The sequence below is a fragment of the Triticum dicoccoides genome, chromosome 6B (assembly GCF_002162155.2).
Source record: "Triticum dicoccoides isolate Atlit2015 ecotype Zavitan chromosome 6B, WEW_v2.0, whole genome shotgun sequence".
Classification (NCBI taxonomy): domain Eukaryota; kingdom Viridiplantae; phylum Streptophyta; class Magnoliopsida; order Poales; family Poaceae; genus Triticum; species Triticum dicoccoides.
In genome coordinates, this window is record NC_041391.1 from 558,262,290 (window position 1) to 558,286,647 (window position 24,358).

General features: G+C 46.8%; 1 long non-coding RNA gene across 11 annotated transcripts; it reads left to right on the forward strand.

Moving 5' to 3' along the window:
* Positions 1–17,100: 17,100 nt before the first annotated feature.
* On the forward strand, positions 17,101–23,762 carry LOC119322021. Of its 11 annotated transcripts, none has more exons than XR_005155347.1 (9): positions 17,101–17,157; positions 17,258–17,348; positions 17,458–18,099; positions 20,364–20,586; positions 20,774–20,852; positions 21,777–22,362; positions 22,476–22,615; positions 23,079–23,171; positions 23,398–23,762. It is a non-coding gene; the product is annotated as an uncharacterized LOC119322021 (long non-coding RNA). The 11 variants fall into 11 exon arrangements; XR_005155349.1 differs by having other exon boundaries at positions 20,397–20,586; XR_005155348.1 differs by having other exon boundaries at positions 20,406–20,586.
* Positions 23,763–24,358: the final 596 nt, after the last annotated feature.

Consider the following 24,358-nt stretch of genomic DNA (forward strand, 5'->3'; position numbering starts at 1 on the left):
ATTTAAATATTGTTATTTATTTACTGGAAAATTGAGATCTGAAGAATATAACAGTGACAACTGGGACCCACTTGTTAGAACCTGACAACTGGGTCCCATCTCAATAGTGGGCTCATCTTTTGGGAAAACTAAAATAAAAAAGGCCATGGCCTAGAAAATAAAAAGGCCGAATTCTTTGGCCAGGCCCATGTAGCTAATAAAAGCACAGGGAAAAAATATAGAAAGGCCGAATTCTTGGGCTAGGACCATGTAGAAAACCGAATTGGACCGGGCTGAATCTTGTGCCACATCAGCTTGCCACGCTAGATGCCTACGTGGCCTTTGGAGGTTGCTAGTGACCAAAACGCCACAGTGGACATATTTTGGTCATAAACGTCTTCGACCATTCCAGAAGAAAGGTCGCTATAGTCAGTTTACGACCGCCAGCTTTTGACCTTCTGTTTTTGGTCACAAAAAGGTCGCAAATGAAAAACCATGACCTTTCAGTGACCAATAGTGTGTGGTCACAAGTTGACATATTTCTTGTAGTGAGGCTCAGGAGTTGGCTCAATAGGCTCAGGAATTGGCTCAGGAAGAGTCCAATTATTTTCATTAGTCAACATATTATTCAATAACAATTCAACTTGGTCGACTGTTCTTCCCTTGAAAACACAACTAGCACAACTATCCAAGTGGTCCCTGGAAGCATTGGTTAGTCCATTATAGAAGATATCAAGTATTTCATTTTTCTTAAGAGGATGATCAGGCAAAGCATTAAGTAACCGGAGAAGCCTCCCCCAAGCTTGTGGGAGACTCTCTTCTTCGATTTGCACAAAATTATATATTTCCCTCAAGGCAGCTTGTTTCTTATGAGCAGGGAAATATTTAGCAGAGAAGTAATAAATCATATCCTGGGGACTACGCACACAACCAGGATCAAGAGAATTAAACCATGTTTTAGCATCACCATTTAATGAGAACGGAAATATCTTAAGGTTATAATAATAGAGAGATTTCTCATCATTAGTGAACAGGGTGGCTATATCATTTAACTTAGTAAGATGTGCCACAACAGTTTCAGATTCATTACCATAAAACGGATCAGATTCAACCAAAGTAATTATCTCAGGATCAATAGAGAATTCATAATCATTATCAGTAACAAAGATAGGTGAAGTAGCAAAAGCAGGGTCATATTTCATTCTAGCATTCAGAGTTTTCTGTTTAAGTTTAGCTCGTAACTTCTTAAGATCAGATCTATCATTGCAGGCAAAAAGATCTCTAGCAGTTTCTTCATCCATAACATAACCCTCAGGAACAACAGACAATTCATACCTAGGCGGAGAACCTTCATCATCACTATCATCAATAATTTCATCTTCAATAATTTCATTCTCTCTAACCCTAGTAAGTTGTTCATCTAGGAATTCACCTAATGGCAAAGTAGTATACAGCATAGAAGTAGTTTCATCATAAGTATCATGCATAGCAGAAGTGGCATCATAAATAACATGCGACATATCAGAATTCATAGCAGTAGCAGGTTTAGGTGTCGCAGGCTTACTCAAAACAGAAGGAGAATCTAGTGCAGAGCTAGATGGCAGTTCCTTACCTCCCCTCGTAGTTGAGGGAAAAATCTTAGTTCTTTTGTCTTTCAAGTTCCTCATAGTGATCAGCAGATATAAATCCCAAGTGACACAAAGAATAGAGCTATGCTCCCCGGCAATGGTGCCAGAAAATAGTCTTGATGACCCACAAGTATAAGGGATCACAATAGTTTTCGAGGGTAGAGTATTCAACCCAAATTTATTGATTCGACACAAGGGGAGCCAAACAATATTCTTGAGTATTAGCAGTTGAGTTGTCAATTCAACCACACCTGGATAACTTAGTATCTGCAGCAAAGTATTTAGTAGCAAAGTAGTATGATAGTAATGGTAACAGTGGCAAAAGTAACGATAGCGGTTTTGTAGTAATTGTAATAGTAGCAACGGAAAAGTAAATAAGCAAAGCACAATAGGTGAAAAGCTCGTAGGCATTGGATCAATGATGGATAATTATGTCTTATGTGATTCCTCATGTAATAGTTATAACCTAGGGTGACACTCATCAATGTAATGTAGGCATGTATTCTGAATATAGTCATACGTGCTTATGGAAAAGAACTTGCATGACATCTTTTGTCCTACCCTCCTGTGGCAGCGGGGTCCTATTAGAAACTAAGGGATATTAAGGCCTCCTTTTAATAGAGTATCAGACCAAAGCATTAGCACTTAGTGAATACATTAACTCCTCAAACTACAGTCATCACCGAGAAGTATCCCGATTATTGTCACTTCGGGGTTGTCGGATCATAACACATAATAGGTGACTGTAGACTTGCAAGATAGGATCAAGAACTCACATATATTCATGAAAACATAATAGGTTCAGATCTGAAATCATGGCACTCGGGCCCTAGTGACAAGCATTAAGCATAGCAAAGTCATAGCAACATCAATCTCAGAACATAGTGGATACTAGGGATCAAATCCTAACAAAACTAACTTGATTACATGGTAAATCTCATCCAACCCATCACCGTCCAGCAAGCCTACGATGGAATTACTCACGCACGGCGGTGAGCATCATGAAATTGGTGATGGAGGATGGTTGATGATGACGACGGTGACGAATCCCCCTCTCCGGAGCCCCGAACGGACTCCAGATCAGCCCCCCCCCCCCGAGAGTGATTAGGGCTTGGCGGTGGCTCTGTATCGTAAAACGCGATGTAACTTTCTATCTGATTATTTTCTCCGTGAAACGGAATATATAGAGTTGGAGTTGAGGTCGGTGGAGCTCCAGGGGGCCCATGAGACAGGGGGCGCGCCAAGGGGGAGGAGGCACGCCCCCCACCCTCGTGGACAGGGTGTGGGCCCCCTGGCCTTGATTCTTTCACCAGTATTTTTATATTTTCCAAAAGTTATCTCCGTGGATTTTCAGGTCATTCCAAGAACTTCTGTTTTTTGCACAATAAACAACACCATGGCAGTCGTGCTGAAAACAGCGTCAGTCCGGGTTAGTTTCATTCAAATCATGCAAGTTAGAGTCCAAAACAAGGGCAAAAGTATTTGGAAAAGTAGATACATTGGAGATGTATCACTCTTCTTCTAGGGATGGTTCTACGCCGGCCAGGGTCCCTTGTGGGGCCTATCCGGTGATCGTGGGGGTGCCAGCCCCCAGCCCCCTGCCGAGAGGGGGCGAACAGCTTCAGGGCCTGCCACCAACGCCGGCAGCGGAGGACGACATTGACGATGTGCTCAAGCGGGTGCGGGAGCGCAACGTCGATCGCCAAAAGTTCCTCCGGAAGGCGATGGATGCGACGGGCCAGCTTGGTGGGGAGCTCGCGGACGTGGACGCGCGTCTTGAAGCTGAAGGCATGCGGCTGGTTGAGGAGCAGCGCAAGCTGAAGGTGGCAGTCAACCTTGCGCGCCATTAGCGGGAGCTTGACAACACGAAGGCCGAAGCATCCCATACAGCCTCGCAGAAGGCCTGCTCTCGAGCTATTGAGGAGGCTCGGGAAGCAGACCAACAGCGTGAGGTCACGGAGAAGCGCGCGTGGGAGCTCCAAGCCTAGAGCGCTTCCCTGGAGCAGCAGGTGGAGCTGCATCAGGCCACCCTTGCATCATTGAAGGGGACGCTTGTCGAGGAGGAGGAGCTTTGGAGGCGCGAGGAAGTGCAGACGCTGGAGGCCGCTGAGTGTAATCTTGACCTTGAGCGGTTGGAGACGAGGGAGCGCCAGGTTACCCAGGCGGAGGATGAGGTTGGCGCACGCGAAGCTCGGATCCAGGAGGAGGTCGACCGCCGTGTGGCGGAAGCTCGCGCAAATCTTGATTGCAGGTTCAGCCAGAGGCTGGAGCTGATTGAAGTCGAGGCTGCGGGCAGGACGGCCGCCCTCAGGTCCAAGCTGACTGAGTTGGGGCAATGCGCGGAGGCCGCCTCGGCTGCCCTGGTCTCGGCGCAGACTGAGTTGGCCTCCACCCGTGCCGAGCTACTTCTTCTTCAAAGGCAGGTTGACGACACTGAGTCCGTTGCGCGGCAGAACAAGGAAGAAATTCTCCAGCGGTAGACGCTGGAGCACATGCATGGCCCCATGCTCCAAAGGCTCAGGGATAGGGCCAACACGACCCTAGGCAACATCTGCGATGTGAATGCTCCGCATCCACCCGTGACCAACTATGTCGTCCATCTCCAGTTCTTCACTGACGTAGTGACGCATCTGGAGAATCGCTCCGAAAGAGCTTGCCAGCTTATCGAATAGAGGAACCGCATCCTGCTCGGGCGTGCATTCTCCCTCGTCTTCAGCCATCTTCAGGACAGGGACCCCCACTTCAACTTCGACGCCGCCATTGCTCCAATGCCCATGGCCATTCGAGGTGACCTGGCGCGGTGGGTGGAGGACAACATGGATGCACTTGTTAGGGCCTTCGCTTCTGATGATGACGGGGTGATAGTTGCCGCGGATGGAGGCGACGTGGTCAATGACGGCGAAGGCGGCGCCGTTAACAGCGACGGCGACATCAGTGACAGTGACAGCGGCGCCTGTGATGCCTCTGGAAGCGAGCAAGAAGATGCGTTGAGCGATATGTCTGAGTGATCCTGCGTCCCCCTGCTATTTATCCTGCACACAAAAAGCTCGGGCATGGCCCTGAAGATTGTAAGAGCATTTAGGGAGGGGAAGCCCCACATGTAAAAGGATTGATGTCCGCACGCTTTCTTGGAATGACGCTGAATGTGCGCTTGCATGATGTTACTGGTCCAGCGATGAGCTAGTTGTCATGGTTTACCTTTAGCCCGGATAAGCCTTGAGTAGGCTTGCGAGGCCGTGATCCTCCGAGGGTCCTCTCGGGGACCCGTTGACCATGTGGCGAGAGCCTCGCGAGAGCGAGTGCTAGCCGCGGGACGGCATGCGCATGTGCGCTTGGCCCAGCCCCGCCCACGAGAGGCTCGTGAGGTGAGGGGGCAGTTGGTGCGAACTCCGGACTAGGGCAGAAACCAGAACACGAAAGGACACATGAACGAGACAAGACACCCCTTCCCGCATACGCAAACACAAATTCAATTTCAACTTAAATCCAAAGCAAGGAAGCTCGACCACAGAAAGGGGGGCAAAAAGCAAAAGGCAGCGTGCGGCACCTAGTCTAGTCTTCAACGTCTTCTCACCAGTGCGGAGCTAAGTGCTGCCACTTGCGTGGGAGGGAGCCCCCGAGGCCCGAGGACGGCTCTCCGGAGACTCCGAGGCATGTACAACCCCTTCTCATTATTACGTGAGAGTGTCACGGGCGGCGAGCTTCACAGGCACTGGGCCTTCTTCACAGGTACCGGCCTTGCTTCATATCGCCAGGCGAGGGCCCCGCCTTGCGCCACCCTCGACCACCATCGACGGCGACCGGAAACCAAGGACGACACCAATGGGGTAAAGGGGACGCCAACGGTTCCCCCGACGACCACGGGTCCTCTGCCGGGGGCAGGCTTTACAGCACCTCCCCGGCAGAGGTCCTACCTCCGAGAAACGCCTTGCTCCATGCGCCACGGGGAGGGGCCTGGCTCCCGGCCCCTCTCCTGTAGCCCCCAGTGCGCTCCTCCCGGTGGAAGGGAGGCTGCCGAGCTGGGGCAGCCTTCCGCCGCAGAAACCTGAACTCCCTGCGACCCATGGTTAGCATAAGCTTGCTCCTGAGGAATTAGCGGTACCCGATAGCTGCTGCCGCCAGCGCGGTCGGTGAGGCTTCCTTGAGGCTCCTGAAAAGGCCCGGCTTCTGGCGTATTCCCGATCTACCATGTGGGGTACGTAAGCCTCCGAGGTCGCCGCCTCGAAGGCTTCGTTGTAGTGCCCCGCACTCCACGCGGCTTGGCTCGAAGCGTCGTCTCGGGGGTGATAGGGCGACGGCCCGCCTGGGTCGTAGGCGGTGATGCGCATGCCCTCGCTCACCGGGTGTGGTGTTGGTGCGACTTGACGCCCTGCGCTAATGGTTGAGCTGGTGTTGATGAAGCCTTGGGGCACACCTGAGGGCGCACGGGCGCGGATGGGCCCGGCGTATGATCCGCCCGGGGCCTGGGGTGGAAGCTGGACGCAGAAAAGAGGCGCCCCTGAAGCTGCGGTATCCAGGAGCTCGGCGACGCGCTCCAACAGCACATCATGGTCGCCCTCCTGCATCCTGCACCCTAGCAGCTCCCGAGCCACCGTGAGCACGGCCCTCATGTTCGCTTGTTCCCGTCGGGTGTGCGGCGCCGTGGCTGCGGCGTGGTTTGAGGCCCTTGCTGCTGATCGCACCTGCCGTGGAGTGAGGGCAGGCAGCGCTTGACCGTGTCGCCCGCGCCCCACAGTGTTCTGCGGAGCACGGCCTACCTGAGGCACGAGGTTGAGGTCACCTTGGGCAGGCGGCACAGCATGGGCAGGCCATGCCGCCCAGCGGTCGGTGTTGGCCGTCTGGTCGCTGGACATGGATGCGATGAAGCAGTGGAACGCAGATCGGCGGAAAGAGGATTCCGGTGCACCCCTACCTGGCGTGCCCAATCTCGGATATCGGGTTCCGGCAAAACCCTTAAGGTTCGAACCCTGGGGTGCACACGAAGATCTTCTCCCTACCGAACTCGCCCACAACCTCGCCGCGAATCTAAGCTAACACGATGAACAACACAAGGGACACACGATTTATACATGTTTGGGCCACCGTTGTGGTGTAATACCCTACTCCTGTGTGTGGTGTGGTGGATTTCCTCTTGGGCTGATGATGAACAGTACAGAGGAAGAACAGCCTCGCGAGGGGTGTTCTTGTGGTGGTGTGCTTGGAGAGGAGTTGATCTGTCTCTGTTGGCTCTAGATGAGATCCAGATGCCCTCTACTGTGGTGGCTATCTCTATTTATAAAGGCCCTAGTCCTCTTCCCAAATATTGAGCGGGAAGGGAGCCAACAACGGCCATTTTGAAAGGGTACACCTAGTACAAGCTATCCTGACTAAAGGTGTGTAACAGCCCCAAAATTGGGTTATCAATTTTTGTGTTGTTATTCCTTCCTGGCACTCATTTTCAAAATCTTTCTCCTGAGTTTTGCTGATGACTCTGAGATTTCCTGTAATTTCAAACCTTTCAAAACTTGCTCATGTCTTTTTCAGTGGGCAAGACCTCAGTTGCATCATCTGAAACTCTCTCAAACCCTAATTCCAAATTTTTGGAATTTGATTGTGCCCTTTGTGATTACAAAGGAGCTATCATTTTCCTTGATCTGTTGATCATCTCATTTGTTCCTAGAGACCCTCCTATCCTTTTCAAACTTGGATATGCAAAAATATTGCCAAGTCCTATGCAATATTTTTGAATTTTGATTTATTCCTTTTCTCGCCTTTCTGAGGAATAAAATCCAAAGGCATAGCTAGATATCTCCTAAATTCATGTGAATTGGTGGAGTTGATAATTATGCCTAACCCAAGCTCTAGCAGTCATATTGGCCATAATTAAATAAGGAAAATCGCCTTTTCTTATTTTATGCCAATATTGTATTTCTACCATTTTCTAAAGGAACTACTATTTTTATAGCAGGGAAAATTCTCACAGAAATTGTGGAGCTTGACCTTGCTATATAGTCACTATTTCCATCCTCATCTCATGTTCATCAGTTCAAAAATTGGGCACATGATCCAATGCAAGTTTCTGCCTTCTCTAAAATTTTGCAAAGGAAGTGCTTTATTCCTAATTCCTTCTGAGCTGAAAATTTTCAGGGTGATTAATTTTCATAAATAACCCAAGAATACCAAAGATGAGCTCAATCCAATCATCATAGCTCCCTGTGCAATTTTTCAAAGTTTCTGACCAGATTGTCACTTTGTGAAGGAAGTACTTTCATAGAGTTTCCAAATGGGATGAAACTTTTCCACCCTCTCAAGTATCCCAAATCATTAGCCTTCACCCAACTTCAGATCATTTCATTGAGCTATGTGAGCACAGGAGCAATTCTTGTTTTCTGTCCAAATTTTCGGCTTGTGAAGCGAGTATATTTTATCTTGCTCTATTATGGCTGAAAATAATTCCAAGCCTTCTCCTATCTATATAACCCACCTACCCAAGAGATTGGCTAATTTCATGTAGCCAATAGTTTCCTAGGATTTTCTCAAGTTTCTGGTCCAAAGTAATGCTTGTGAAGAAAGTACCAATTTGGTGAGTCTATTTGGTGTGATCGTTTTACAGCATCTACTTATGACCAAATCATGGGGAATTGCCAAGTTATAGCTCAATCTAACACTCCTAGTGAGTGCTTCATCATGATCTAGTTTCTGGACATATTTTAGCAGTTGTTAAGCAACTATGCTAAATATTTGTCCTAATGACCTCAAAACCCCCAGGACCGTAGTCCTTGATACCCTAAGCCTTCCAGACATCAAGTTTACCATTTCACCTCTATGGTTTTATCTCCAGCAAGTTGCCAAGTTCGCAACAGCAAACTTGTGGAGCTTGTTTTACTCATATCCCTTTGTCTCTGCACAAGTGTTTACCATAGTAACAATCCATCTTCGAAGGACTACGTGTTAGACATGGTTTAACCTCAGTAAAATCTCCAGAGCGCGCCATGCCAGTGGTGACCACGCGTGTAGCCATCCAAAACGGTGGTCTAGCCACTATTCCCGTCGGTAGCGCTGCTCCAACTCTTCCTGACCTCGCCATTAATGTCTAGAAGCTCCGCATCGTCGTCGCCGTTCGCCTGGAGCCCTCTCCCCCTCTGTTTATTTCTTCTCCGACGAGCCGTGCCAAAGGTCGACAGTGTGCGCCCGTGGCCATCGTCTTCTTCCTCTCCTCTGTTTTCTTCCTCCTCTCGTTCGCGAGTGCCCCTCGTCTCCGTGAGCCTCTGGCGCTCGTCGGGATCCCCCTCATCGACTTCCCACTGCCTCCCGTGAGCTCTGACCGCGACTGCCGACGACTGCGCCGTCGCCGATGCGCGGACACGTCGCCCGCCGCGTGCCACCTCCTCCTCTCCTCCCTCGAGCTCCTCCGCGGCTATTTAAGCAGCTCCCGAGCCCCCCTCGCAGTCCCCAAGCCTCCCGTAGCTCTCTCCCCCTCGCCTCGGAGCTCCCCGTCTCCTCCCCATCGCCATGGCCGCCGCCTCGGACCTCTCTGGTTCCGGCGACCAGGGCCTCCCCTCGCTGTTCTTCCACCACCAGAGCCTCTCCCAAGGTCCGGCGAGCCTCCCCGTAGCCTCAGCCCCCTCATCCCCTCGCCGGAGCGCTCGGATTCCCGGTGATCCCTCCTCTCTGCTCCGCGCCGAACCCCTCCCTCCGGCCATCCCCTGCCCTGTACGAGCTCATGGATGGATGAGCCACACCCCAGAGAACCTCCCCAGCTCGTCGCCCGCCAGTTTCCCTCACCGGAACCCCTTGCCCACCGGAGACCGAAGCCCCCTCCGCCGCGGCCCCTGCTGCTCCCTCTGCAGTGCTCTTCGCTGGCGACAGAGACTACCACGGGATGCTCCTCTCTCTCCTTAGCACGTGGGTGGGTCGGCGGTCGTCTGCGGTGGCCGGAGCCGCTGGGAATCACCGTCAGGCCAGCCCCTGCCTCGGCCGGTCGAGCGCCCGAGCTGAAGAAGAAGAAGCGACGGCCAGGTGGGCGTTGACCTGAATAGGTGGGCCCCTCGCCCCACCTGTAAGTTGCACTGGTGCCCGGCCCCGCCTCTGCCCTTTGACCCAGTCGTCGCCATGTCAGATTAGTGGAAGCGCCCCCGCCGAAGACGTTTCCTCCGACCGAAGACGAATTTTAGAAAAGACGCGTTCGGTTTAAAACTACCAGGGACCTGTTTGTAGAAGATTTTTTACAAATTAGTCCCTGAGTTTTGAACGTCCGTATCTTTTTAACCGTAACTCCGTTTGAGGTAAATCTGACGCCCACGTCTTCGTCTTGTCGAGCCCGTTCCATTTCCATCATTTTCACTATGGTCTGAAATATTGAAAATGACCACTTTGCCCTTGTCCGTAAACAGCCCCCTCCGAGAGAGAACTATTTCCGACAAATTTTTCCGCGGTCGTTTCTCACTTCTTCCCGGAGTATTTGTTGACCCCCAGGCAAGCCAACCTCTTATCATGAGCCCTAAACTTGCATGTTGACTTTGCAGTTGTTTCTTATCGTTTTCGTCTGCAGTTATTTCATTATGCTTATCATGCATGCTTGTGTGTGTGTGTGTAGTTGCAGTTGTTTCTTATCGTTTTCGTCTGCAGTTATTTCATTATGCTTATCATGCATGCTTGTGTGTTCATGATATATGTTGCCATGATAATTAGGATGTTGTTAATGATGATGCCATGTCACTACTCTAATTTATTTTCATGTCATCATTATAAAATGCTATGATGATGGTAATGCACCGTGGATATGTTATTACTTGGTATTGTCATGATGCTGTAAGTGTTCACTTGAGAAACTCGATGTGTTGTTAAAGCATTTGTATGATGTATGCTCATGGTTGCATTCATGTTAAAATGCTGGTATGATGATTGATGATGGAGAAGATAATAATATGACTTAATAATAAAACCCCTCCGTCATCGATGGGATCGAGTCATAGTGCCGTCAAATCGAACTTTTCCATTGCAACCACATTTGCCGGTATGGGACGGCCTTAATGCGGTCTATTGTCGTGCCTCTGGTCGGTGCCTCCAACTAGGGAAGGTTATGGGCGCACGCTACCCTGATCAGGTAGGCGGACATAAGCCCTATGAGCCCGTTGTTAAGTTAAGTTTTTGGTACCGGATCCCAGTGTGGATCGTGGCCACGATGGTGGTCGAGGTGTCTGGAGGTAGACACGGGGCCACCCAGGACTAGCCCAGTGGGGAGTGAGTCGGAGTGGCCAGGAGAGTGTCATGGCAGTAGATCGGTTTTGTCGGAACGTTGTTGGTCCACCCGAATGGGAGTGCGAGGCCATGGGTTCTGTGGTGTGGGTATAGTGCACTACCTTTGTAGAGTGTATTTAAACTATCGATAGCCGCGTCCTCGGTCATGGGCATAAGTTCGTAGTAGGGTACACTATCGGGTCTTGGTCGAAATGGAGGATAAACCTGAAATAATTAAGCTGATAATGTGGTTGTGATCGCCGTAAGGATCACGGGCCAGCTGTTGGTCGGGTTGTGATCGCCGTAAGGATCACGGGCCATTTAGTGGTCGGGTTGTGATTGCCGTAAGGATCACGAGTTTGTCTCTGTTGGTGATCAGGAAATGAGGTGATTACCGTTGGTAAGAGAGTCCAAGGGACTCAGTGCACAAGTTTGGTTGTATTGCATGAGTAATATGTTTGCATTTAAAGAACCATGGTAGATCATGAGATGGTTGAATACAGTTAACATGCTATGTCTGCATTTGATATGATTGGTAGTTTATTTATGCCATGCCATGCTTTGATTGATATGATTGGGATGATATGCTATGTTTTGCTGTTGCCATGTTAGAAGTAAATTTGCTATGCCATGTTGTTGCCATGCTAGAAGATGCCATGATGTTAGTTTGATTTATGTCTTGGGTTGATATCATGCCATGCTTAGTTCTGATATGAGATAGTTGTTGTAGACGCTTGGTTCTTGCTTTGTCTTCTCCTTGTTTGGATGCTATGTATTTGGTTGTCTTGCAAGTACATTCAATGTACTGACCTGGCGTGTCATGCCAGTTTTGTAGGTCGTAACCGAATTGTTCGTGTTCCATCGTGCTAGGCCGTAATCTTGCCAGTCCTGTGAGTTGTGGAGCCCAGCCTGTCGTGGAATTGTCACGGCAGATGTCCTTAGTGTGAGGACTTAGTCGTGAGGGCAACGCATCTATGTGGTAGCTTGAGAGGGGTTGGGCGGAATCGGGAGACGCAACACAAGACAAGGATTTAGACAGCTTCGGGCCCCGGGAAACATCATCCGGTAATAACCCTACATGCTGTTTGTGGCTAGGTCTCATTATGATCATGAGGGAGTCGCCGGTAAGCCGTCTCTTCGTGTCTAGCCCTAGAGATTGTTTCTTATTGCTTGTCCCTCTTTGGGGTGCCCCGCCCCTTCTTATATAAGTTAGAGGGGCGGGTTACATGTGGAGTCCAAATAGGATTAGGACTAGCCTATCTTCTCCTACAAGCCGCATACAAGTCCGGGTCTTCATTCCTTGTAAGAAAGATATTCCTCACGCCTTTCCTCTTAAGCCGCCCTTCCATAACGTAAGCCGACCTTCTGGGCCTTGAGCCTCCTGGGCCCCTGGGTCTTGTCGCTCCTCTGGTCCGCTTGCCAGGTCACCCATAAGTCGCCAGGATCGGGCGGGTCACTTAGTGTGTTGTCCAGCCAGGGCGGGTCATTAGTGAGTCGCCAAGTCCGGCCGGGTTATACTTCCGGCCGGGTTACACCGCGGGGTATATCCCCAACATTAGCCCCCAAGTTTAGCTTGGATTTATCCATGGTAAACTTATGCTGCAAAATAAACACAAGAACAAATTTGACAGGTTGTGCTCCGGGTTAATAATTCTTGTAATCCAGCACCTGAACATCCTTAAGTCCTTGTCATTTCCTTCTTCTAGAAAATCCATGTCAATATACCAGCTTCACAATCAATTTGCTTGTAGATCCATTTGAGTCGGCTTCTAAAGCGCCGGCTTGAAAAATATAGGTCTTGAAATACTCATCTGATTTTCAACTGGCTTAAAGATGTAGATCTTGCCGAGTTATAATTTCCAAAATCTCCGGGTTATCAAAGACTGATGATGTCGAGCCATAATTGTTGTTGACACCGGGTCATGTAATTGATCTTCCTGATTTACTTAAAGCTGAGAATTTGAAGATGTTCCTTATTTATATGCATAATACCTGTAGCCCCCAAGTATGAAGAGGAGAACATAGTGATAACTTAAGACTTGCTTCAATATAAGTGTTGCAACCTTGAAGAAATCCGGGTTATTCATCTCAATCATTAGTCATAAACTGAATATTCTCTTCCACATATGTAGCCCCCAAGTGCCGGGTTGTCATGCTTGCAGAAACCTGGGACTTGTAATTGCCTTATGCTCATAAAAACTTCAACCAGTGTAGCCCCCAAGGGCCGGGTCATTATGCAATAATGAGAAGGGACTTTGTAAATAATTCATTAATAATAACATCATATGATGTAATCTCCACCATGGGGCTTGAACCCACGTCCATAAGGTTAAGAGCTTTGTACTTTACCAACTGAGTAGTGGATCTCTTAATGTACTGGACTGAGGCTTGTGTACCTTGAATTTTCGATAGGAGCAATTGGTAGCCCCCAAGGGCCAGCTCATTTAAAATGTGATGAGTCGGGTCTTCAATAAGTTGAGCAAAAATTGACTTTGCATTAGCCCCCAAGTGGCATGGTGCATGCTGGCAGTGACATGTGACTTGTATATTCGATGTAATCTCAATTTGAATAATGTAACCCTCAAGTGCCGGGTCGTAAGCCTGCAGCGACTCGAGACTATTCCTTTTATTGTAGAATAAATCATATCAATTGATAAAATAATAGCCATTGCGCTGAAGCGACTTTGAAAACCTCAATCATAACACTGGTTATTGATAATCACAAATAGAAATCCAGCCATGTTGGCTATTTAAGATTTGAACAATATAATCCGGTATGAAAACCTCAATCATTCAATATCATCATGAAAATCCAGCCAGTTTGGGCTATTAAAGATTTGAATATCTCATCGGTTGACAAGTAAATTCGGAGTTTAAATACCTGGCGACTCTTGGCCGATGCGCATTCATTGTAACCCGGTGGCGTATAGCCTTTGAGAAAATCAAGAATTAATAACCCTTTTGAGACATCAATTTCAATCTTTGATGATGGGCTTGAACTTGATCATTTATGTAAGCCATAACTCTGTAGATCCTGCACAGAGTTTAAACAACATATGCCCTGGTGACTTAATATCAGAAGCCAGGGCGGGTAACCACCCAAATATATTCTTATCCTGCACACAAGTAGATCACAAGATCCCTATGATCCTTTGAATGATACCGCCGGTTTATGTGACCCGGACAATGAAGTTGATAACTCAACTCTGTAAGAGCCGGCACATATGATATTTGTGACAACTCAAATACTTGCGATTGTATAAAAATAGATAAAAAAATTGAGGCTTCTGATTCGAATACGATCAGTAAACCGTTCCAAAGGGGTTAAGCTAAGATTCGAATACGATCGTATAGCCCCCAGTGGTGTTGACGATGCCGAGCAAAGTGGGTATCGACAGCTATGTTCTCTTTGGTTCGAATACGATCTATGTTTGAACAGGAAGCCCCCAAGTGACCTTAAGAGTTGTTTAGCGACGCTGATTTTAATACGATCCACGTCAATTCCCAAAGGGGTTGAGCTATGATTCGGATACGATCAAGAAGCCCCCAAGTAGGTTCAGCAGTTTGCTAATCAAAAGGGTATCGACAGCTATGTTCTCTTTGGTTCGAATACAACCTATATTTGAATAGGAAGCCCCCAAGTGACCATATAAGATAAGCCGTAAGGCAGGATACCCATGTTTTGAACCGTGCATCATGACAGCAAGTTCTCTTTGGTAACCATTAATTTGTCTGAGATCTCGAACTTGCGAGAGATTAATTCTTTTTGAACCGGAAATTCTTAAACCGGATATTGAGATCCTCAAAGCTTTGTAAGGGACAAATTTACCTTGAGCCGGATGTTGAACCGGTTTTGAGAGCTTCAAAGCATTGCGGGAGAGAGATGTCTCTTGAGCCGTATTTTAAACCGGAATCTTCATTTTGAGCCGGAAATTTTTCTGACGGCTTTTAAATATTTGCCAATAAAGCAGTAGCCTCCAGGGCCGGGTTATCTTCCCTTCAATGACCCGGAGTTCTTGAATTCATTGAAACCGGCTAATTTTGCCGAGCCATACCATTGTAGCCTCCGAGTCTCAAGATGACACGAAGAGTTGGCTTGAGATTCTTCATATTTGACCATAGCAGAAGGCGTATATCATTGGCGTTGATAACGCGATATGAATCCACAGAAGGTTGAGGTGACTGCAGCGGGTTATAAATGATTCTGTATGAGCCGTGTCAGCAACTCGGCCAATGGTTCCTTCCAACTGGCTATTTGAAGTTAACCAAACCGTAGTGGCGGCGACTTGTGCGCCTGCCCATTGAGCCATCCAGTGCAGACGGCGGCTGATAATACATTATAATTTGCCTCCAATTTGTTGGAAGAAAACCGGGCTTCCCAAATAGTGACTTGCTCACACTTAATAAATAACTCATGCAGACAGGTGTGGCCCGATGTGTTGATGTAGACTAGGCCACAAGAGACGGACGGGAAAGACGACCGCCACATCTGAGGCGGCACAGACTGATGAATCGACCACGGTGTTGTAAGCCGGTGCGGATGGGCAAGTTGTCCTCCTTGTTGTAAGCCGGTGCGGATGGGCAAGTTGTCCTCCTTGTTGTAAGCCGGTGTGGTCGCGAGAGACGGCCACGGCGTTATAAGCTGGTGCGGATGGGGAGAGCAGGCCGCGACATTGTAAGGCCGACTCTTGCAGTGAACAGTTGTCCTGCATAAACAATATTGCAGACCAAGGCAAAGATAAACTGTTTTTTGATAAAAATAATATGTGTTAATCAAACAAACTTGGATAAATATCACCTGATTCGCTCGAACAACAGATGAATCGGCTGTGGTACTATAAACCGGTGCAGACGGGCGAGTTAATCGCAGGCACGGTAAGCCGCGCGACAGTCAAGTCAATCACGTTGTGTTGATGTGGCGGAGGCGGCGACTTGCGCACGTATTCGTTCAGCAGCACGACACGGACAAGCGCTAGTGCAAAAATAAACTTGGCGCACACCCCTTTGAAACACCTTTATAATGTATAATTGTCCTGCGCAAAATATATTGCAAGAAAGCATAATTGTTCTGGGGATAAATTAACATGTAGAAAATAGATAGGAGAGATAACACCTGGTAGTATCGTGTAGTGGACGTAGAAGTTCACAGCAATCAGTACCAGATCAACCAATTAGTACTAGTGCTTCTGTAGCAACAGTAGTCTAAACTCCTAATGTCTCAGTTGGTAGGTCGCGTTCCGGGTTTTATTTTCATCCCACCATTTTCGTCCGGTTTTTTTCGTCCTCAATCCCACCTCCCACTTCCCCGTACCAAAAAGAAAACCAACCAAAACCAGGTAAAAAGGGAGCGATGCCTCCAGTCCTCGCACGCCTCGCACTCGCATGCCTCAATGAAAAAAGACCAGCGAAAAAAGACCTACGGAAAAAGACCTACGAAAGAAAAAATAGCGACAAAAAATCAGGCGACTCGCACGCACGAGCGAGGCCTCCAGATCCCTTCGCCACCGCCCGCCAGACCCATCCTCCTCCCTGGCTCCCGGCGCCGCCCGCCCCCCATCTCCTCCTGCGATCCTGGCATCGCCTCGCCCCACCTTCTCCCTCACTCCCGGCGCCACCCCGCCCCCACCTTCTCCCTCACCACTGGCGCCGCCCAACCCCCAACCTCCATGGATCCTGGCACTGCCCTGTCCCCACCTCCTCCCTCACTCCTGGCCGCCCATGCCGCCTATGCGCGCCCCTCCCTCAGCCCACCGACGACCTCCCATCCTCCATCGTCTACCCCACCATCGGATCTCCTCCTCCCCTCTCCTTCTCTTCCTCGCGAACGCGTCAAACCCACGAAATTTCCCTCCTCGCGGCCGGAACCCTAGCTCGCGCCTGTGGGTACTGGGCTGGAGGTGCGGCACGGGATTCGCACCGCAGGATTCACCAGCGACGAGTCCAACAGGTCGTCGAATCGGGGAACGGGATGGCGTACCCTGCTGCAGCCGCCGGTCGGGACGAGCGCGGCGGCGACGAACGTCAGTGCGCCTCCGTTTCCTCGACCTCCAAGGACGCGGGCGCCGGATTTGTTCTCGCCTGACCAGCCTCGGTATCCAGCTCCCTACAGCCACCGCCGGCATCGAGTCCCAAGGTTCGATCCGCCTCTCGCCTTTCCTCTTTCGATTCACCCCGTTGATTTGTGTGCGATCGATTTGCGTTTTTCATGATTCCAAATAGCAAGCGCGGATGACGACGCCACCAAAGATGACGAGGCCCCGAGCTCGAGCACGACCACTACGACGCACTACACAAAGGCCCCTGCTTCCTGCCTGCCCTTCCCTTTGCTTGGGTAGCTCCTCCCTCTCCCTCTCCTTCAAAGAACTAATATTTGTTTCATTGCTTTTGTGTGTGCAAACGTTTTGACCGCCTCCATATGGTTGTTTATGTAGAAGATAGCTCTCTTCAGATGTTGTTCCTGTCCTTCTCCTTGGTTGTTGAGCGCTGCACTCACTCATGTATGCAGGTTGAGTCCAAGCACAAGTAAGCACCATTATGTATGCTGAAAGACGACTATGTTCAAATATTCATTTTCTATCCTGGTTTGTCGATTTGTGTGTGATTGATTTGTGTTTTTTCGGATTTCAAACAGTAGGCGAGAAGACGACGGTGACGCAGAGGAGGACGAGGACCCGCGCTCCAGCCCGACCACGACTATGCACCGCACGGTCCCTGCTTCCTGGCTGTCGCCAATTGCCCCCTTCCCTTTACAGTACTACTCTATTTGTTTTCATTGCTTTTCACCCAGTTTTGCACACTTTCTGGCCCTTCACTTTTTTGTGTGCAAATGTTCTGATCGCCTCCATATGGCTGTTTCCGTCCTCCTGCTCATGCTGTCTCCATCCTCCTGCTCAAGTCGTCGCGGTCGCCTCCCATCCTTCATGGCCTGCGTGTGTGCGCCCACTATTGGAGGACGACGTTGAACATGAAGCGGAGCCCAGCCGGAGCAGTCTGACGCGGTGGTCGTGGCCAAGGGGTGGTGGTCGATGCCATGGAGCAGGGCCCCTCGGTCGCCTGCACACCGGCTGCGTTCTGGACTAATGCTTTCTGCAACTGCAATGTTCCCCTCCACATTGTATCTTGTGTAGGCAGAAGGAATGCAGCTCAGCGACGGCGTCGACTCCAACTGGATCGATGGCCTGAAGGCTTTTACTAAGAAGATGAAGAATGTTGTAGAATAGTGTCCATCAACAAAGAGTCCTACTACTACCGGTTGGAGAGGCTCTATCCTCAGGTGATTGATTACTTAAGAAGTATACTGAATTATGATATCCATCGATCTAATTTTGTATAGGAATTTTGAAAAACTAAAGAATCTGTGGTACATGATTTAATTTACTCATTTAGATTTTAGTAAATTGTGAACGGAAGTTTTTTTCACAAAACCAATGCACCACCCTTTCTACACACATCATTCATGGATTGGCAGACTAAAGGTTCTATTCAACATCTTTGGTGGATTGCATAAATGGGCTAGAGTAAAAATAGACCAGAATTGTTATATGTGCTTAGGGAAGTGGGATTAGATCAAGATTTTTTTGACAAAATGAGAAATCAATGGCTCAAGGAGAGTAAGCCCAAAGAGATAAGTATTGTTTTCCTTTAGTAGCTTGCCGCATAATTCATTCAAACATATTTAGAGTGGAGCAGGAATATTCAAACAAGGAAATGTACACAATATCTGTTAGTATACATGTGACACTTTCCCCTCTTTCGACTAATGATTGCCTCCTGCCGGGTATCACTAATAGCACATTCATCACATCATTTGGGTAGCTCATTCTGGTGTAAGTCGGGCCAATTTAGAAAAGATTTTAAAGCAGATTCATACAGGTTATAGAAGTCAGAGTCAAATAGTATAATAAGTGATTTGTTTGTGCATAATTTCTAATTGATTGTCTTCTAAGGATAAATGGAACCGCTACCTTTCCTCTCTCCAATAAACTATTAGACCCTGGTTGTAACTATTTTCATCTTGGTGTGATTTATAAGGGAGGCCATGCCATTAGTTTTTTGTTATTACATGCTGTGATGACCCCGATTCATTGATGTATAGTGTCGTATGTGGTCAATTACCTAATATGGTAGTTACACTTCTCCTGGTTTGCCTTGGTCTAAAATCTGACTTTTGGACTGATTGTAGTCAATCTGAATTAGTGAGGTTCTTTTTTCCAACTGTCCATGTTCAGTTCTCTACATTATCATGCATTTTCTTTGGTTTAAAGATGTCATGATGTTCACCAAGGCAGAGAAGAAATGTTTTAAAGTTGTCCCTTCAATTGAAACAAGTATGACTTGGTCCTTAGTGCCTATGCAAACATGAAAACGAAAGGTGGAGAGGTTTAAATATGTCATGATGTTTACAATTGCGGATATCCTGCTTCAGGTACTTGCCTGATAACTCACAATTTCAACATAGAAGTTACTAATTTGTAAGACATGCCCTCTCTCATTCAATGATGTCCTGAAATTTTCACACAAAGCTTTGTAATCTTGCCAAGTAACAAGAGAGCCAAGTAATCATGCGAATTTTCAGAGAACTTCAAGTGGCATGCCACCATTTGCAATGGTCGTGATGTAGTGATAATTAATAAACTGCAGGCCTTCTAAATATTCTAAAGTTGCATATCTAAGAGCATATTATATTTCTCATAAACAACTGGAGTTAAGCTTCTATCCTCTTCCTGTCTTAAAGGAATTATCTGTTGAGTAAGCTATAGTCTCTTTGTTTGACTAGCTAGGCTGTGTTACATACATGTATAAGATGATGCTTCTGTGGCTATAACTGGTGCCTGCCGTGCTAAATAGGAAGCACCCTATTAATTACCCACCTCAATTTCATTAGTGCATTCGGCCTGTGAATTTTACCCCAGACTATAAATCCCCTCCAAACGAAACCCTATAGGTGTACTATGACTCTTAATAGTGTATCCTTGTAAAAGTCAGTGTGTTGGGTTATTTTTTTGGTGTGGTTAGAGAACTCGACTCCATTTGGAACGAGTGTTTGAGTTTTATTTTTCCTAAACCTTTGAAAGGCAGAGCCAGGGAAATATTTTGTGCTCTCATTCCTCTGGATGGAAGCTCTAACTTTTCCTCTTTGTTTCCAATAAGCTACTTTCTTCGAGATTGTGCAATGAAGGATTTTGATGGTAAGGGATCGTAGAGCCTCGGGTGACTAGCATTAAGATAGGAAGGCTGTTGCCGCCCTTGTCCCTTGCTGCTGGGTTGCCACAGTGGCGTCAATCACTGGCTTATTTAGAACAATAGTTAGTGGATTTTGTGATAAGGGTGAGGGCCGAGAGTGAGAGGGACGGGGTTGGGATTGTTCTGTTGTATGCGTGAAATTATTTCCCTACTTTAGAAAATATGGCAAATTGCATTTCATTAGAGATTGATTTACAGCAAATTGCATGAGCGAGTGGTTCATGCATTTTTCATCAAGTTGTACATTTTCTTGGTTACGACATAAGGGTAAATGTACTGGTTGGTTGCTTCAAGACTTAATAACAGACACTATGACAATGGCTCAAGAGATATCAGATCTACCTTCTTGGATGGGGGCGTTATGGGTGGCGCACGCCTCGGCCCCCTTGATGGCCGTGGTGGATGGAAATGAACACGAGGGGGGATCAGGGCGGAGAGCAGGGTGGTTGGCGGGGGACTCATCCTTGGCAGTTCATGGGAAAGTATGGTGTGAAGCAGAGGGGGCGCCATGGCGAAGGTGAGGTAGCCGTCATCCGGTCATCTGTACTCCTAATGTCTCAGTTGGTAGTCTCCGCTCACTGGTTAAATTTCGTCCCACCAACACCGGTTTTTTTTGTCCTCCCTCCCACCTCACACTCCCAGCTATTCCCACCGGCTTTATTTTATGTGATCTGAATCTGAGCGAGTCTTAAATTTTGGTGCAGTGTGAAAGGAGGAAAATGATCACCGGAAAGCAGGTAGATCTACACCTTGAGAGATGGCATTTTGCGGTACATTGTTTAGGTAAGGATATTGTGCTTTCTTCTGAAAACTCTGGACTGTACATTGAGTTGTGTTCCATTTTTTTAAAATTACTTAGAATCCTGCTTCTGGCAATACTACTATGAACTGGCATACCTCGTGATCATGAGAGGATGACAAGTTCCTGATCCCAAGAACGCCCTCATGTGCGGCTGCCGGTCGTCGGACAAGACATCTCTGACGACTTAGCCACACAACGAACCTAAGTTCGTCATGGGAGGATGTCACCTTGGACTGGAGCAACAGACGTCGAAAATTTACTAGGAAAAAAGGCTCACAAATAAGAGTGACCCAAACACAAATTGTCGTACGTTTGCAATTAAACTCTTAGTAGCAGCTTGATTCTTACTATTGTTACTTTGGTGGTGGGTATAATTAGTCATGTAGTAGCATCTTAGCTTCATCTTATTTCTTGAGATCATATCTAGCTATCAGATCTTCAAGAGTACACCATAAAAATTGAAACGCCTATCAGCTTCATAGAAGAAAGTTAGTCTTATGATAGAAGAAAGGCCCATCAGCCCTTACAGTGCCTGATTGGTTAGCGACTGCTTTTTAGGCTCAACTGATTACTGACTACGTCCAACAACATATGAGTGACATGACCAAGTAGAAGTAAATTTCGTTGTGATCAAGATGGTGCCTTTATTTTGGAAAACACGATTGAGATGGGTAGGCGCATGGGCATCTCACCGGAACAAATAGACAGACTGATTTCACTCATACACAGGTTGATTATATTATACGGTCAACTCACGAAGTAGCCGGATACCTTCTGCTTGAAGTTTGAAAGCCATTAGCATGCTAAATTATATGGATGTGCTGGTCTTGATGTGTGTGCACGTACATGGTAAAATAAACTTGAGTAATGATTAATACCTTGTTTACTCTTTTTTTGCTTTACAGGTATTTGGATATCTATTATCATTCAAGATATCTTAAGGAGAAATTTGGTTTTTGGTGAACTGAAACAATATACCAATAAAAATTTAGCGCTTGGCTGTACATATGAATGTTAACTTTGTTAAAATAATTCTCCCTTTATAAGAGAAGATTTCTTAGTTCAAATATATTTTTTGAAAAAATATAGTATTTTCCTGACAATCCTTTTGATTCTAAAACATCCATATCTCAGAAGGATAATAGTGGTGTGTTTATGTTGCTTTGGGTCTCTTATCACTCGGATCATTCATCAGAAAAATATTTCCAAAATAATTCTATTTTGACGTTTCCTTTGTGTTCATTGTTCCATCATAGTAGTTTAGGTTCACATCAAACCAGACCATATGTTTCAGTTTCACTCTTTGGACCATGATGGTGGTGTGCAAGGTGGGCTAGATCGTAATGCTAAAAGAATCAATGGAGGTTATTGGATAGCTTTTAGATTCTCCAAAAAATAATCTAGCAGATGGATGATCCTATTATCACGTATGGTGGTGGTGTGCAAGGAAATGAAGCAGCATGATGGTAGCTACTGATGTTATTTTCACATGTAAGATGTATGAGCTTCAGTTTGTCATGCTATTATCATGTATAGTCAAAAATGATTAGTTTAATCGGAATTTAGAGTTTCATTCTTAGTTCCCTGAAATATTGTTTTTATAGGTAATTCCTGCGGAGTGTAGTATATTGGGAGCCAAGGCCGAGTAGCAAGCCATGTGTCACCGCAAGGACAGGAGCGAGATTTAATTAATTGTATTTGCAAGATTTGGTCTTCCCTTCTTGTTTTCCTGGTCATCTCACAGGTTTTATCACTTACATTTCCTTCTATGGTGGTCTGATCATTGTACTTTGGGACATTGTACTTTTAGGACGTAATGTGCATTGTTATTTTAAATTGCTCATGTCTTGATATGTCTTTCAAATTCTTGACATCTGCGCTAGTAGCCTAAACCTCCATGGCATGCTCCATCGGAGTATTTTGTTTGTTGTACAATTTTCAAGTGCGACCTTCCAATTTATTTTGTTGTAACTATAAGGTTTGGCACCTCAGATAAGTTCTCAAAATACCAATGTCATATTTCAATTAGAAAATAAGATTTAGTTTGATCATGCATGCAATTGTAATAACCCTACTTTGAGCTTTTATGTACTGGTTTAAATAGTTAAATCTTCTAGATTCTTTTGCATATTTTCTTGGAATTATACTATGAGAGCATCTTAGTTTTCACTAAGCGATAAAATACATTTTCTATTTCCGTAATACAGGTCATTAGTGGTCACTTGGGATGAGTGCGATCTGTAGCATTTGATCCAGGGAACAAATGGTTTTGTCCTGGTTTTGCTGATAGGACAATAACGGTAAGCCCCACAACCTGCATTCCTTTCCTAGAAATTTAAGATGAATTCATGTATACATGCAAGTAGTTGCTACAACAACCTATTAGTTACTCGGATGCTTGCTCTATTGGTGTATGCATTTTTTAATGTTACATGCATCTATTTTTATTACATAACGTTTTTCAGCTTTGGGACTCCACGTTGATGTGTTTTTTACCTTAATATTTTATTATCTGTTTTTGTTTAGGCAAGGAAGAAGGTTGCAGAGCACGGATGGATGTGAAAAGGAAGAGGATGGATGAGAGAGGAGAGAAGAGGGGTGAAAGAGGATACAGATGGAAAGAGGGAGAAGGACAGGGTGGAGGCGCTTCTTGAGGATTATTGTCGACTGATTTCATACTCTCTTATAAATTCATGGTTAGCTAGGTAAACCTTTTGTACAACAACTCTTGTTCATAAGGAAGTTTGATTTTTCGGCTTCTTATTTTAGGTCAATATCAAGAACAGTTTAGTTAATTTAGTTTAATGTTTATGTTTGAAATTGACTTTTACCATTCTGGTTGAATGGGGGTGTGGATAGAAGAGATTGTGAGTCGGGTACGGTGATGCCAACATTGTATTAGGGGCAGATAGATTTAAGTTCCGTCTTATGTGCATGAGGATAGGATCACTATTAAATCATCAGAATAAGTCTGCTCCTATTGCAACGCACGCACAATGGGAGAAATGTGATGTCCATGTGAGTATCTAAAGGTAACAAGTTAGACATGATTAGTATTGTGCATGAGCTACTCGTGAGTCAATTGAATTTTGAATCTTTGCAAGTTGATTTTTGGGAGAACACAAGTGCAACCTGAGGCCGAAGTCGTTGATGGCACTACGAGATGCAATGGCGATGCCGAAGGCGTCGATGGTACTGCGAGGCTGAGCCCTCGTAGGAGACAAGGACGACACTTCGAGCGATAGTGAGGAGTGGCGTCATAGTCGGAGGCGAGGAAGAAGGTTTGTAGGGGTGCGGTAGTTCACCGGAAAAATCTGGTCGCTAGGCAGTAGTGAGGAGTGGCATCATAGTCGGAGGCGAGAAAGAAGGTTCATAGGGGTGCAGTGGTTCATCGGAAAAATCTGGCCGCTAGGCTGGTTCAGAGGTTTGGTCGGGGGTGGTGGTCGCGGCTAGCAGATCGGCGGGTGGTGGCTGCTGTTAAGGAGGA